The following is a 16,084-nucleotide window of genomic DNA, read 5'->3' on the forward strand; positions in this document are numbered from 1 at the left end:
AGGCTCCAGCTAAGCCCGTCTGCTAGTTAACAAGTCTCTGAATGAGGAATGTTAGCAAACAGACAAACAGCATGTCTGATGCATGCAAATGGCACAACCAGTCCAGTCACAGCCATGGCTTGGCACATGAATAATTCAGCAGTCTATATGCTGCTCTCCCACATTACTCCCTCCCTCTACCCGAATGAAATGCCTTCACTAGAAAAAAGTGTGGCAAAGTATTCAAACCTCTGCTTTTCATGCAGCTTTCGTCACAAAAATCTGTTTTAATGCTTCATACAAACATGCAATAATAACGCAAAGTGGCCATGTACAGACACGACGCGTAGAGAGCCACTTCTGAAATTTGGCTGCAACAATTAGAAATTTTGAAATGACTAAATATTTTTTTTCCTCTTATTGCCTTTTGATGTCTTTTGTTTGCAGTTGGCACCTGTCCCAGAAAGAGCTCCGGCTCAGCACACCACTCGTTCTCCTGTGGGGAGAGCGAGTCGGTGTGAAAGAGAGAGAACAAGGGGGGGAGCGACAGACGGACACAGGAACAGAGAGAGGACATGGGAAGGAAATAGTGGGAGAGACGGAGAGTAAAGACGAACGAGGAACATCAAGCCTGTCGCTGGAGAAGGTCTATAAAACACTGATGGGTTTCGCGCTCGGATACCGGGTCACGTTCTCTACGCTTGTCATCTGTAGTGGTCATCCAGACCACGAGCCTACCCCAAAGAAGGTTTACCCGGTCAGAAATGGCGCCCCGACACTCCAGGTGGAACAAGGCCCATCACATGGCGAAACACCACCTTGACGAATTTCCATCCAGAAAGAGAGAAACTAAATAAATACTTCTAGAAAACCCCCTCGGCAGAGATAAAGATAGCAATACGCGGTGCATTTTTAGAGAACAAAATGCAAAAAGAACGGAAGAAACGGCGCCCAAATCCAAAGTGATACAAAAAAAACAATGCGGCAAAAGTGAGAAAAGGCCACGAAAAAAGCAACTTGTTGCCAGGATTTGCAGAGCTGCTGTGCAGCTAGTTGGAGGCAGAGGGTTAAAATCCAGCTAGTAGTGAGAGAGAAAAAAGAGCTCCGTCTATGGAAGGGCGGGCTGTGGGGAGGCCCTGACTGTAGAAATAGCAGCAGACTTTTTTTTTTCTTTTTTTTCCCCCCTTTGCAGAGCTTAAGTCTCCCCCTCGCGTGTGGCTGGAGCAGAAAGAGGGGAGCGAGTGAAACAGAGAGAGAAAAAGGAGAGAGAGAGAGAGAGAGAGAGAGCGAGAGAGAGGAAGAGAGGAGGAGACAGCGAGCGCATAGTGAAGGGGAGAAATGCCCCGCTGATGATGAAATAGGAGGTGCGGCGGAGCGCGCGAACCAGTCACTTTTTCATCACATGTCCAACACGGCAAGGAACTGTATTTGCACCGGAGACAGGAGAAGGAGGGAGGGAGGAAGGGGGGGGCATAAGATGGGTGGGAGACAGACAGAGAGACAGAGAGAGAGAGAGAGAGAGAGTGGGAGGGTGGAAAGCACTAAATGTGGGAGGGGTGGAGGAGGAAGAATGACACAGAAATCCACTCCTCCGGCAGTGCGCAGACGCAGTCGGCACACTCGTGCGCCATACTGGGATACACTATACAGTACCTCATATCAACTGGTGAAAAGAAAAGAGAGGAGAGAGAGAAAAAAAAAAAAAAAAAAAGAACACACAGTTGTTCAGAATGGACTTCCCCGCTGAAGGATCCTTGAAATATGCAGCACTTTAGAGAGCTGGTTGAATTATTAAGCTTATCTCATGCTGTAGCGGGGCTCTTCTCGCTGGAACACACACACACACACACACACACACACACACACACACTCTCTCTCTCTACCCCGAGTGCATTAACTCTTTAGCGGGCCACAATGACCAGACGCACATGCACACACGGAGGGTAAGAAAGATAAGCTTGCACGGTGTTTATTTCAGTTACGTGGCAGGAGAGCGCGGGGCTGGGAGCCTCCTCTTCAGCCCCGGCTCTGTCACAAAGCGATGGCTGAGCGCTGCAGCTGAACCCTTGCAGCTATTTTGGCACAAAGTCAAAAAGGCTGATAAGCATTTTTGGGTGAGACTTCGCTGCTTTTCCTCGAGGAAAAACAGCTGCCACTTGCGCCCGGCAAAAAAAAAAATGCATTCAACAGTTCGGAGGACATTTGGAGAAAAAACAAGAGATGCTAATTTGTCTTGTTTCAAATAGAAGAGAGGGGTAGAACCGAAAATAAGATGGTCCAAAACAATTTGTACGAACCGGATCCATGCACTGATTTAGTGGAAGAGATGCCAGAGAGTTAACCAGAGGGAGAGACCTAAGCAGCATGGCCGTTTCCACCATCTTAGATTGTATTGATTATTCTTTGCTGTAACGTCTGTCTCTCTCTCTCTCTCTCACTCTCACCCACACGCTATAGCTCTCTCTCTCTCTCTCTCTCTCTCCCTCCCTCCCCCCTCCCCACTTTCTGCCTCTGTTCAGCCACCTTCTCTACTCGGCGATCAGCATTTGGCTTTTTCCATTTGTGGCAGATTACTGTAACGCTATTGTACAACAACTTCCTGCCTCTTTTGGCTCGGGTTCTAAAAAACTGCAAAGGCAGAGCTCGTGGCTCCAACTTTTTTCTCTCCCCCCCCCCCCCCCCCCCCCCCCCCCCTCGGCCCTTGAACTACAGGGAGCTCTAAAAAGGAAAGAAAAGGAGGAAAAGGAGATATGTAAAGTGTGTCTGTTACCGAGGATCCGTTTTGATCGAATTTCTGCTTTATAAACTGCTGTGATTTAAAGAGGACGAGAGGGGACGACATGCCTAGCAGATGCAATGAGAGAGAGAGAGAGAGAGAGAGAGAGAGAGAGAGAGAGAAAAAAAAAGGTGGGGGTTACACTTTTCTTACTTTTTTTTTTACCTCTGTGAAAACTTTCTGTTGGTTTTGGAGGCTACTGCAATATTAGTGGGGCTCATGCTCACACAGATTTGCCTAACATGGCTGCTGCAGCTTCGGACTTCACAATTTTGTGAGGGCTGCTTTCATAGCGCGGCCACCACCCCGTTACTCGCCGGCTTCTCTTCCTCACTACAGCAGCACAGAGACGGGATTCTCTGGGAAAACTATTCTACATTCTGCACTTCTCTTTGCTCCGCAGGTTTCAATAAAAAAAAAAAAAACACAAGACGATGTGCAGACAGAAACTGCGAGTACTATTTACACTAACGTTGTGCAGAAAATGCTGGACTGCAAATGAATTTGTTCTGCGTTCTCCTTCCCTAAATGAGATACGAGCTCGGTTCGGGCATCTACACTGGTATGAGCTATAGAATCCTATTAGAAGGAGTGCAGTCGTACGTCACATCTCGCCATGCATTTTAACCAATTGAAAAAAACCAATGACTTCATTGTGGCTTCAATGTATTAAAAGCTGTAATGTGTATATGTTATATATATGAGTATTTGGGAATAATGTGGATGGTAAAACAGGATTTGTTTCAAGAGAGGCAGACTTTGTGCATTCATGCTTAGTGTGCAATACTGCACTTTGCATGGCACAAAGTTCATTTGAGGATACAGATTTGGTTTTGGGTACCTGCCAGCTCTAACCACAGTGCTTCTCGACATTTGTTCTCGGAGCGTTTCGGAATAATTGGGCATCTTTTAATCTTAAAGTCATAAATTACAATCATTTGGCAACTGAGATATGCTTTATTTTAAAAGGATTTTTCGAACAGTTTTTTTACGACAATTTTTTTTCTGATTAAATTATCAGATAATAATCAACATTCTTTAAAAAACTTAACAATGACACAAAATGAAAACAGCTCTTTGATGTACATACTTTTAAAGTAGAGAGAAGCAACCGATTTTCATCTGCAGTCCATGGCTGCAACATCTGTGTGATACAGGATCGGTCCATCAGGAGAATTGATAATACGATGTGAAACAAAATGGCAGAGGGCGCCATGTTATGTACTCTGCCCGACATCATTTGTCTATAATTTTTTTTGAAAAAGAATTATGCTCTCGAAACTGCAAGTCTTTTTTATTGATTTCGTAAGAAGCATCAGGTGACTATTTGAATTAGTAAAATGGAAATCTCTAATCTTTGTATCTTATAAAAAGGCACACAAAAAGCATATTAAGAATATTACACAGTGGAATAAATATGATTAACATGGTTAAAAGACATAAATTGAAATATAAATATAAATGTTGTGCATATGTATCTGACTTCTTTAAAATAATTATTAGATTTATTATCCTGAAATTATCACATGGGTATCAGGGCCTTGATTGGACTTTCAGTCTCACACTGAATAAAGCCTCGTATAGTACACAATATATATTTAAGTGTCAGTCATGGGCAAACACTTGGACACATGGACAAATTATAAAGACATTATAACGTTTTTTTTCTACAGCTTTCTTTCTACTGCTACAGGAAACAGTGAGGAGAGCTGGAGGAATATGAAATTGCAGTGGGAAGGGAATCTGCAAAGAAAAAACTATCATCAAGGAGGTATCAGGAGGTCTGGGAGGGTAAGAGAGAGGTGACTCTGTGCTTGATCAGCAACCACCACTACCTCCACATACTAGACATGATATGCAGCCCATAAAAAACACATTTACACTCTAATGGACTCATTCAAAGGGGGATAAAAGCTAACCACAAAAAGTATCCCTACACTAGTAAGGGAGGACTTCATACTCTCCAGGAGCAGGAGCAGGAGTCTATGAGGTGGTCTTGCTTAAGCCCCGCACGTGTCTAAACAACTTCTCTATTACACCCGAGACCTTTGAGGGCACTCCCCATCGAGCGGGGAACAAAGGCCATGACCCCGAGGTCAAAAGCGTTACACGGGAGGCCAAGCGGGCCCATTGAATGCTGCACTGCTGTTTGCTTTAAGAAGGTAAAGATTACTAACACATTAACTAATGCCGATTAGGGGGTGATCCCTCATGGGACCGAGGTCCCAGGGCAGCACATCACGTCTTATTAACACAGCCTGAACTTTGACCCTGCCAGTCACCTCAGGCAGCAGACTGTGACCACCACTTTCTGCTCTCCGTTTCTCTCTCACACACACACACACACACACACACACACACACACACACACACACACACACACGGACGACTAGAAATAGAGTGTATCACAGCAAGGTGCAGCACAGCTTGGAAAAATAATTGTTGTATGGACAATCATGAATAAAATATAACATATTATCACTGCACAGTATCTGCACTGCTGTTCATGAGACATTTGACTGGCTTAGAAGGTTTTACTTCATCTGAAAATAATTTGAGCAATATTTCCAATAAGTAGATTTATGTAATTGATCGTAATCATGATCGTTAAAAATAAAAAATTAAATTAAAAAAGATTTCAAGGCCTCAGACCTTTGAGCACGTGTTCTAGCGAAGTTCATAAAATGGGAGCACATGCAGTTAAGTTCTCATCACAAAATGGTGGCTGCAAGACATGCGCAGTATTGATGTTCCAGATCATATGATGAAAAGCAAGAAAGGGACAACTTCGACAAAAACTCACTCTGCCACGCTATTCAAACGTTACTTTTGCATCAGCAGAGACGTACAAGTGAAACGACGTGCTGAGGTTATTTAACCCTGCCTGTCCAGAAAGAGCAAACCGATAACACCTTAAAATGAGACATAATACATAATTCATCTTCAAAATGACTGCTTGTGATCAGGATATTTGCGATGAGCTTTCCTAAAATAAAATAGCATGTGGATATTCATTTAATGGAATCAAGGAATATCAGGATTAGTGGATTTCACAAAGGGCAAATCCATGTTCATGCAGGGAATGTAAAAAGATATTTGATTTCACAACTTTTTTTTCAAAAGTTTTCCTCTCATGTACAAGATACGCAATTTAATAGTTTAATTTATTCTGGATATTTGAAAACAAAATAATGGTGTTGTAATAAATGAATACATTTAATTTATCTTAGAAAATAAATATTCATTTTGAATTTGCTATTGGGTAAAAAGCTGATTAAGCCAAAGAACTGCTGTCTGTTTGCTTTCTCTGTAGGTGCTGCATCCATAAAAAATAAAAAGAAACAGATTAGAGTCAATGCTTAATGATAATAAATTAGATGTATATAATGGGGAAAGAATTTCAGTTTAATTAATGTCTGAAAAATACATCTTTATTTTCTTCATGGTAGCTTTATTGTAAGGTGTAAGAGGGCATTTATCATCAAAATACAAAATACAATCTCTCCATCTATTTCTTACTATTTTGTTTAATTTTGATTCTGCAAAAAAGAATGAACTTTAGCACAAATTCAACACATACACATACAATACACAAATGATCTCCAAAGTTTTTTTCACTGGGCAGAGATACACTTTGGAACTTATTAGAAATTGTGGAAATTTTCAGCCATAGAAAACTATAAAATGACTTGTTCAATTTCAAAAGATAAACTTCGGAGTAAATTACATGTTTGCATATATAATATAACCATTAACATTCTGATTTGGATTTAAATGAATAGTTTGTTATAATGATTATAAATCTAATAATTCAAGGCAATGTATTTTTCCCCACTGACCGAACATATCGGATTATTTGGTGGCACATTTTCAAACATGGCATATTTCAAAATCACTTGTTTGCTTGTAAATTCATAAACTGTTGCGCCTCTGCCTGCTTTGGACTTTGCCTTTAATATTTTACAAATGTCTCCTACTGCACTTTTCTGATTTTAAAGCGCAAAGCAGAGCACTGATTTATTTATATTGCTTTTTTTTCTGCTTTCTTATTTAACAAATCAAAAATAGAAAATCAGAAAAAAATCTAAAATTGGTTGAGCTTTCTTTTAGATAATTTTAAAGACATTTTATAAAGAAACTACATAAGTAGAAAGGTCATGTAAACTGCGTCTATGAATTTTGATTAGAAATAGACTTGAATTAGCAGGAATTAACTCACCCTGCTGTTTCTCAAAGGACTTGGAAAGACCAAGAGGACGAAGAGAGACTGAGAGCAAAAAAGCAAGGGAGAGTTTCTCCTGGGAAGAAGCTGGAAATTATGGACCTATTCGATATCAGAGCTCAGAGTGGATAACCTATCCGAAGAGGGACGCGCCCTAACTGCAACTAACAACTTCTTCTGGCAGAATTTCAACGGCCAAACATATTGTCCTAGATCAGGGCAGCATCAGACTACAGGGCTATTTAGTTTAAATTAATGTGTGTTTTTAATGCCATTTCTATCTCTCTCCTCTCTCTTTATATATATATATATATATATATATATATATATATTTATATTTATATATATATAATGTATATATATACATTAAGCTGTGAACTATTATACCTAAGACTTTGCTCATCAGACATAAATATGTTAAGGTGGTAGAACTAGAGAAAAAGGCAGATTTCCTTTAGCCATCTGACACAAAAAGGGGGAAAACCTGACAGTAAGTGCAAATATTTATTAATATAATTATTATTATATATAGTATTATGCTATCATTATGCAGGGCTATAACATAAATATGTACACTTACTTTTTTTCATCCTGTAATGTTACAAGACCAAAATTAACCCCTGATACAATATGGTACATTGACTTAACCTTACTGTCAAGGTCTAAAGATCACACAATTCAATTGCCAAATTATATTATAAAGAAATAAGCACAATATAGTAAAATTAACATGTGACATGAGATTATTGTAATATAGACTAATTTGATATTAAAATATAAGATATTCTTGGTATTAATCAATCACTCAACTAATGTAAATTGTTACAATTTATCAAAAAATTATAATTTCAGTGGAATAAATAATAGTTATAAAGTGGTGTTGCCCAAACTGTAAAAACATAGATCTAAGGCATTATATTCACAAATTCTCAGAAGTCAATGACCCGCATTAATAAAAAAGCAAATTCTTCTCTTCTATCCACTTGACTAACCTGTACCGGGCTTCTAAATACCTGAACTCTCCCTTTGCGGTTTTACCCCCCGAGGGCTGCTTATACCTACTTTAAACAGCCTAGGCCATTTTGTTTTATTCCTCCTCAACACTGCAGCCAGCAGTGCACAGGCCTGGCATTTTAGGGGCCACGTCACAATGCCTGTGTCTGCGCTGCAGGGCTGCAAGGAGTCCAACAGCCGAGGCATGCGCACTGCCTCTGCAAACACTGTACGCACACTGTTTTGTTATCTTACACACTCTCTACGGAGAACACCAAAACATGCACCTAATATGCTTTATCCATTTCATAAACGTGCTCTCCTCCAGGTGCCTGGTCCAACACAGAGCCTCTGAATCACTCTCTCTCTCTTCTGATTACCTCAGCAAAGTTAGCTCAGTCACAAAATAGATATGCTCCAATTCAGCAATGACTTTAAACAAGCTCGATTAAACCGCTTCTTATTTAAAAAAAAAAATAATAATAACCCGTGGCATCCTTTCAAAGGGGACACAGTACAGTTATTGATATGAAAGTGATGAGGACAAAAAACACTGATTAGGGAAATTCCACGAGGGCTGCCTGAAATTGATGAGCATAATGTTATTAGCAGAACAAAATGTAACTACAACATTGCTTCCAGGAACAGCTGCGTAAACAGAGGTTTTATTCATCTGAAGGCTATTTCTGTCATTTTAGTGGATCTTTCAATTCTTTCTAAGAGGAGCAAAAGATATGGTGCCAAATTTCTTTTAAATTGGAAGCGAGTAAAACTGTAGATTGCACATATTTTCTATATTATGATATTTATCCCTTCTGCTTTTTGCTTTTTGTGTGTTTATGTAAAGCAATGGTCATTTTGAGGACATAAAGACATTGATTACTGTAAATGTGACCCTTAGCAATGTGGCTGTTACCTATATTTGGAAATAATAACGGGCCAGTGTCTTTAAAGGAGGTGTATTTAACATTCTGAACATTAATATAGCAGCAAACCACTGAGTAAAGATATAGTAAGTATAGATGAGTAATGTCTAACTAAGCAGAGAATAAAGTTGCTCTCCCTTTTTGTGTGTAGTTATCCGAGCTCCTACTTGCTTTGTCTACATAGCCGGGCCGGCTGCCCACTGGTTAGCTCGCTGCCGCCGCTCTACTGTTAAAGCTAATAACAACGTCCAGACTGTAAGTATCGTTACGACAAACGTAGCACCTGACCTCCGCTTCCCCTCACAGGTAAACACTGTTTACTGCTTCCCCTTTGTTTACATGGTTAGTGCTGTAATCATTGTGAGCCGATGGCTCGCTGGCGCCATGTTGAGAGCCCTTGAGAGGCAATTTAAATGCTCCCAATCTCGTATCGTGCACTTTTAAGTGGTAGAAATGAGTCTGTATAGATACTGTATACAGGCATAGAGGAGCTTGTTCATCGGAGGACATGCACATTCTACACAGGCTTTGTTTCTATAAATCTAACTGTAAGCGTACAAAGGTGCCTTTAATGTATTCCTGTGTGATTACAACTGGCTGGTCTGTGTGCTTTATGCTTTTTCTCTACAGTACAGTTGTTTGCTCCCACAGGTTGGACTAGATTTACTGGGCTACTGGGTACAGAAAATGAATATGCACTAAAATAAATTTAAGCTCTTTGTTCTTTTTCATATGGAAATGGGAAATAACATTTTACCTGGAATTGTTTTTAGGATGTCTGTTCTTTATATAAGGTTATTTGAGTTACATTTTGTGTGAAGTGTGATAAAAATAATGTCGTTAATAATGTTATTATGTTTATTATCATTATAAAAATTATTTTGCATAATTTATTAGTGGTAGCAAACTGCCTTGTTCCTCATGATTATGGCTACAGACATAAACTACAGGGTACACATAAAGTTTATTGGTACTTAATTCCTACTTTCTTTCTTCAGTTTCCCAGTTCCCTACGTATGCTGCACTGTGCTGAATAGACGTTGCATAACAGCTCTCTGGTCTGCCCATCATCGTCATCATCATAATAAAGGTGTGGACAGCACAAGAAAGACTGTGATATGACAGCCGCTGACCTCTCACACCAGCTTATAGAGGCGGAGGGTCATGCAGAGGACATGGCGGTGGAGGGAGAAGTCAATCTTATCCTTCCGTTCCGCCACAGGCCTGTGTGCAGCGACAGCAAGATGAGCTACAGGGCTTTCCAAAATCCACACTCGTTTGGCTGGGAGCAAGGCATCAGGGCCGTGTGTGTTTCAAAGGAAACGCTGAGGAAAGCGTTTTTTTGTGGCAGCAACACCGTGCACTTGACAATGTGTGTTAGCCGGCCTCTGTCTTTGCTCCGTCCCCACCCCTTGCTCAATATCCCTCAACACCAATATCTGTCATCTTTAGTAGCCATAGTGGCACGCAGCCCATTTGTCTCACGACGGTGTGGAATTCAACCTTGATAGGGTTCGCATGCGTACGTACATTTCTTCGTAATTATCTCTACACATTACCAATACCTCCAGCTCTGCTAAGCAGTGAAGGGCCGAGAGGTTAAAAGGCAGGAGGCACCGAATTGAGAAGGAGAGAAAAGCATCAGCTCTCGGGAGGTGGTGGTGGTGGTGCTGGTGGTGGTGCTGGTGGTGGGGGGAAACCTGGCACAGCACCAACCACTAATGCCCCTTAAATGTCAGAGACTGCAGCAGAATTAAGGCAGACAGCAAGAACGAGAGCACATTCATATTTCAGCATGGCAGATGCTATAATGCGTTGATGCCTCACACTGAGTGCACACAAGGACACCAGGAGGGAGGAGAAGGGACCGCGACATGAAAAAAGGGGGAAAAAAGGGACTTTGCAGCAGTGATGGAAGCAGCCCCATCTGATGGTTGTCTCTATTCGACAAAGTTGAGGGTGGATCTGTCTTACTCACCCTCTCTCTCTCTCTCTCTCTCTCTCTCTCTTTCTCTCCCTCTCCGCAGACGAAAAATCTGGCGAGGTGGGGGTCGGGGGACGGGGTTGAGTCTGGTGTTGGGGGTGGGGCCGGATTGCTGGAGAGAGTGATCTTTTTTTCCAGCGGGGTGAAAGGCGGACGGTCATGTGTGCAGAGCTCATGACAAAAGGCCCTTTTATGTGCAGCAAATGCAGATAGAGGAGGCTCCTTTGTGCACAGATGGAGATCCCATGCCTGGGTCTGCCTGCGGCGGAGAGGGGAGGGAGGGAGGGAGGAGAGGAGAGGAGAGGAGAGAAGGGTGTTGGTGAAGGGAAGGGAGGAGGAGGGAGGGGTGTCTCTGGCACTGAGTGCCATCACTGTGTCTGGTGGGGGGAGGGGGCACGGAAAAGGAGAACCAAGCCGGCCTGGTCCTGCCAGGTTCATACACCAGGGAGGGGCCACACGGCTTCGCTAAGAGGATATCGAAACTGGTAACATCAGAGCGGGATCACAGAGAGAGAGCTGAATCTACTGTCTAACAAGTGGACCAGGGTCAGATGTTATTTGTTTAAATAATCTGTAGTGTTGTTTCGACCAGCATGGTTTGCCAAAGTGCCAGAGAGCTTTTACAATTACAGGAAATCACGTAGAAAATATCCGATACCAAAGGATTGTTGGGTTCGAGAAGCTTAACCTACTTTTTAATGCCAACTATCGCATGCTCCTAACAGGTTAGACAAACAAGCACAAGCATCACGTAACAACCATTGTGCTTTAGATCATCTTAAAAGGTAGTACAGGTACTCCTGGTGTGATTGATCAAGATGAAAACATGACACACAATTTCAAGTTCAGCTTCAAATTGATTCCCTCACAGATGCCTCTGCCACTGTCTGCTACACTATTATCTCGCTGCACTATTATCTCGCTGCTGTTGCTTTGACCCTTGTGCAGTCTCTGTTATGCCTGTAATCCATCAATCTCTGGATATTGCTGTCAGCTGAATGTTGAGGCTGGTGCCACCTCTCCCCTGAGAGACGAGGTGACTCCCACTGACAGCCCGTCTGCTGAGAAGACGTCACATCCTTTAAGCGGCCTCCTCCCACACTGACCAGGACATCTTAACACTACAGCCAGACAGATTCCTATCCTTCCAGGGCACAGAGTCATATGGCCCTTTTCACCAGTGGACAGATGGACAACCCCCCCCCCCCACACACACACACACACACACACACACACACACACACACACACACACACTGACAGTCACGTTAACCCCAACACATAAGGCTGACTCTGCTGATACACTCGCAACTGAGCTGAGACAAGTTGGAAATATTAAACTGTGGTAAAGTGGGAGACATTAGAAATTTAGAGTTTCCTTATAGAGATCTGCCTGGGGAAGCATTAAGTAACATGTTTGATAGCTCATTAATGTCAGCTAGCTAGCGAGGTCATTGTCTCACTATAGTAAGCTTGCTCGCTACAATGACAATGATGATGGAGTTTGTGTTACAAGGTGTTCAAGGTTATTTCATGGGATTATCACCACTGACTGTAGCTAAAAGCATATAAATCTTACATAACTGTATTTTCCCATGCCAGGTCAAGGAACACAACAAAAACTAGATGACAAATTACCAAAGTACCAGCTACAGCAGTTCTAAAAAATGTCTTCATGTACTAATGCCTTGAAATTAACTTTGTGGGATCCCCGTCCAAATTGGCAACTACATTTTACAGACTCAGTATTTCCACTATCCAAAACAATTTTCTTCTTCATTTATTTATACAACGTAGTGTAAATAAATAAATTAAAATAATAAATGTTAAACAGTGCATTCCTTCAAACTACAACACACTTTCCACCATGCTTGCAGGCATAACACTTTGCAGTGCAGTTAACCTAGCATAAAGGGAGAAATCATATGGTTATTATGCCCTTAATGCTAGCTAATAACATTATTGCTAGCCTATTTGACATCAAGGAATATTCTAGACATTAACATATACCTTTATAAACCCTCTGTATAAAACCTTGGGCAGTCACACAAAAAAAAGGCGCCAACACAAGCTAACTGTATGCTAACATTAACTGCCCTGCGGGGATCGTCATATGACAGAGCCAAAGACAACGAGCGTGCTTGGTTATGAAAGTCAATATTTATAGAAACCATGGAGACAAGATATTTTTTTCTCATGATATGGCAGACTAACTAAACAGAGCTTAAACGCCAGTGAATGATGGCCTTGTGTTGAACATGCAGTAGGAGAGGTTCCCAAAAGGATTCCCAATATGTTTTGTTAGTCGCGTTTAGCAGTTATGCTAACCCCTTAGCAACAACAGGTAAGCCATATAAACGTAACACTATAAACTAAATTATCATTGCCCGGTGGTCAAAATCAGGCAATGCAGCCTTGACGGCCTTCAAACAAATTTAAATCCTACATTTTTATCAAGCAAGGTTTTATGATTTAATCTGTAATGCTTTTGATGAAGTTGCCATATTTATCTGCAGGCATTGATCATTATAGATTATAATAATATAATATAAAAAAATACAGTTTGAAAATATTTTACATATGTTAAGTATTTTTGCTTTCTTTCAATTATAGATTATTCCAAATTATAACATTTATTATAGATTTTACCTATCGACTTGGATGTGTGTTTTATGACTCATGAACATCTGTCTCTCTCTCACTTACACACGCACGCAAGCAAACCTGGTTGCGAGCCCAACAAGGTAGGCTTAGGCTAATTAAAGCGATTAGGTGTTTTTGTCTGAGTACTGTCTTGGTTTGCCGGCTCTGGCCTAACCCATGCCCGGCCCGCCTGCAGTCTGCCTGCCAGGAGGCCAGGAATGAAAGAGCTGGCACTAACCCTTCTTTCCTCCATCTGATCCCTTGTTGCTACCCTAGATGCCAACAAAGGTATTTCTGCCCATTAATCAACAGACAGGGAGGGGGAGAGAAATATGGAGGCATGCTTATCTGTGATAAAAGGGGCAACAGGGATTAAAGTCACAATAGTACAAAGTATTAGGAGTATCTAATATCAAGTTGCATCCTTTTGAGCCAAGTCAGTGCTTAGAATAAAACTTTATCCTCCATTTAATTGTCATCTCATGACTTAAATGCATTTACTGTGAAATTTAAGTTCAATCAAAAGATAATGACATGTTCTCCTTGATACATTTGATCAGACTATTTCTCACAGAAAGCAGTATATGGTGACACCAGAAAAAAAGTGTGAAACAGACAAAGACGATAGGGTGATGAAGACGAAAACTCTCTTCGACATGTTGGATATCCGCTTGTCTCAGTTGATCTGTAAAATCTTCAAGACTGGAACAAATGCAAATAGTGCTGACTTGCTCGCACCAAAAAAAAACAAAAAACTCCTGAAGGCTTTTCAAATGAACTCACTCTCACAATGGTGGGGAGCCCAGAGCAGGGTGAATGTATACGGTCCGGGCTCTGAATGGCACAATGTGTGAGAGCCAAACAGGGAGCTGTGAAGTGAAGGCTCAGGACCCTCCAGGCTGCCTGCCTCTGTAGAGCTGAGCCTCCCGCTGCCTCCAAAGCACATGCTGACCACCACCCCTACGGTCCTGTGCAAAGCAAAGGCTGGGTAACACGGCACTACAAGTCTGAGCTCAAAACGAAATTCAAAAATGGAAATCCTGATGAGAAAATAGAATTACTGATAATTCTAACATAAAAAAACTAAATTAAACATAATTTATTAAATGTGTTTTAAATGTAAATTGGGTGTTCAAAGCCATAGAGAGCTATTATTGTAAAACAGATCAGCACTAAAAAAAAGAACAAGTTATTAGTCTTTCTCTGCTGGATAAGTTAAGATTAAAAACTTACTTTCTGATGTTAAATAATTCCCTGTGAACTGCATCAAGACCAGCTTATCTTTCGGTTTGGTTGCTACCTTCTTGTACACTTGTCTCGTGGTTTCACAGCAAGTCTGACAGTTAAGAGGTAAATGGTTTGTCAATCATCAGCCGTGCAACCTGTTGCCCTTGAGCAAGACATTGGAGCTCCTTTCTGCTTACTCATTTCTAGAAATAGGCTACAAGTGAAAACAGAAAATTCTAATGCCTCAAAGCGTCTTTTAGATAGCACATAGAATTCAAGAAACATTGATTGGTTAATTTCCCTATTTCATCAGTTTACATTGCACCTGTCACCAACTGAGTTTTCTGTTTTTGCTTTTTTTTATTTCTTAATGTTGTTACTGTGGTATTTTAGCTACAGTAGAACAAAATAAATGTTTAATCATGTTATCTTGAAAATAATGATATCTCATATAACACTATTGGTATTTTATTGAGCATTTGTGTTATTTAAAACTAAGTTACCTATTCTCTTTCTCTATTGAATATTTATGCTACAGCATATTTACATGTTTAAAAACTTAAAACGTTATTTAAGACTTCAAAACTGAGACATTTAAATAAATCACCAACTTGTAAAAAATCTTAACCATTATAACTGTATCTGCAAAAAAATTGATTGGTTACAGTACGTTCAAACAGCACTTTACTGTACAGCCCCAGCATGCCCCTGACTGAGGAATGCTTTGGTAATGTCTCTTTAAGAGAAGGCTGAGCCTACAGCTGTGAGAGCTCTCTGCTTTGTTGCTCCTCTTATTTCTACTTTCAAACTTCATTTTCAGCCCTTGCAAAGATTTTCAGAGCAGCTCTCTGGACGTTGGCAGGCGATTTCCCCAGCAGCCAAACTTCCCAGCATGCCTTGTGGCGGGGCTGGCTTTGTTCACAAAGTTAACTGTGAAGTTGCTCCACTAGACATGAGATACAGTACAGACCCTGCTCCACTCTCACCCGTGCAGCATTACATTAGAAACATGCTGTCAGAAGCGTTCTAACATGCATACTGTATTTACAGCTCTTCACTTTGCACAGCCTTTCATTATCCCAATATTGAAAATTCCTTCTAGAATCTTTTACAACTTTTGATGCTTTGAATTTAAAAAGCTGTGGTTGACCCCCCCTTCCCGACTAACAGTGGTTACAACTGACATATTATAATGTTTTACATCAAATGTCTTCTTTCATCAGCTCTCCAAATACTTGACTTACACCACTGGAATTAAAATCACAGCGACCCCAGTCTGTTTTCTGTAACAGACGCATCATCAAAACAACTTCATAGCCCAAAATGGGACCTATT

Source organism: Anoplopoma fimbria, chromosome 19 (genome assembly GCF_027596085.1).
Source record: "Anoplopoma fimbria isolate UVic2021 breed Golden Eagle Sablefish chromosome 19, Afim_UVic_2022, whole genome shotgun sequence".
In the NCBI taxonomy this organism is placed as follows: Eukaryota; Metazoa; Chordata; class Actinopteri; order Perciformes; family Anoplopomatidae; genus Anoplopoma; species Anoplopoma fimbria.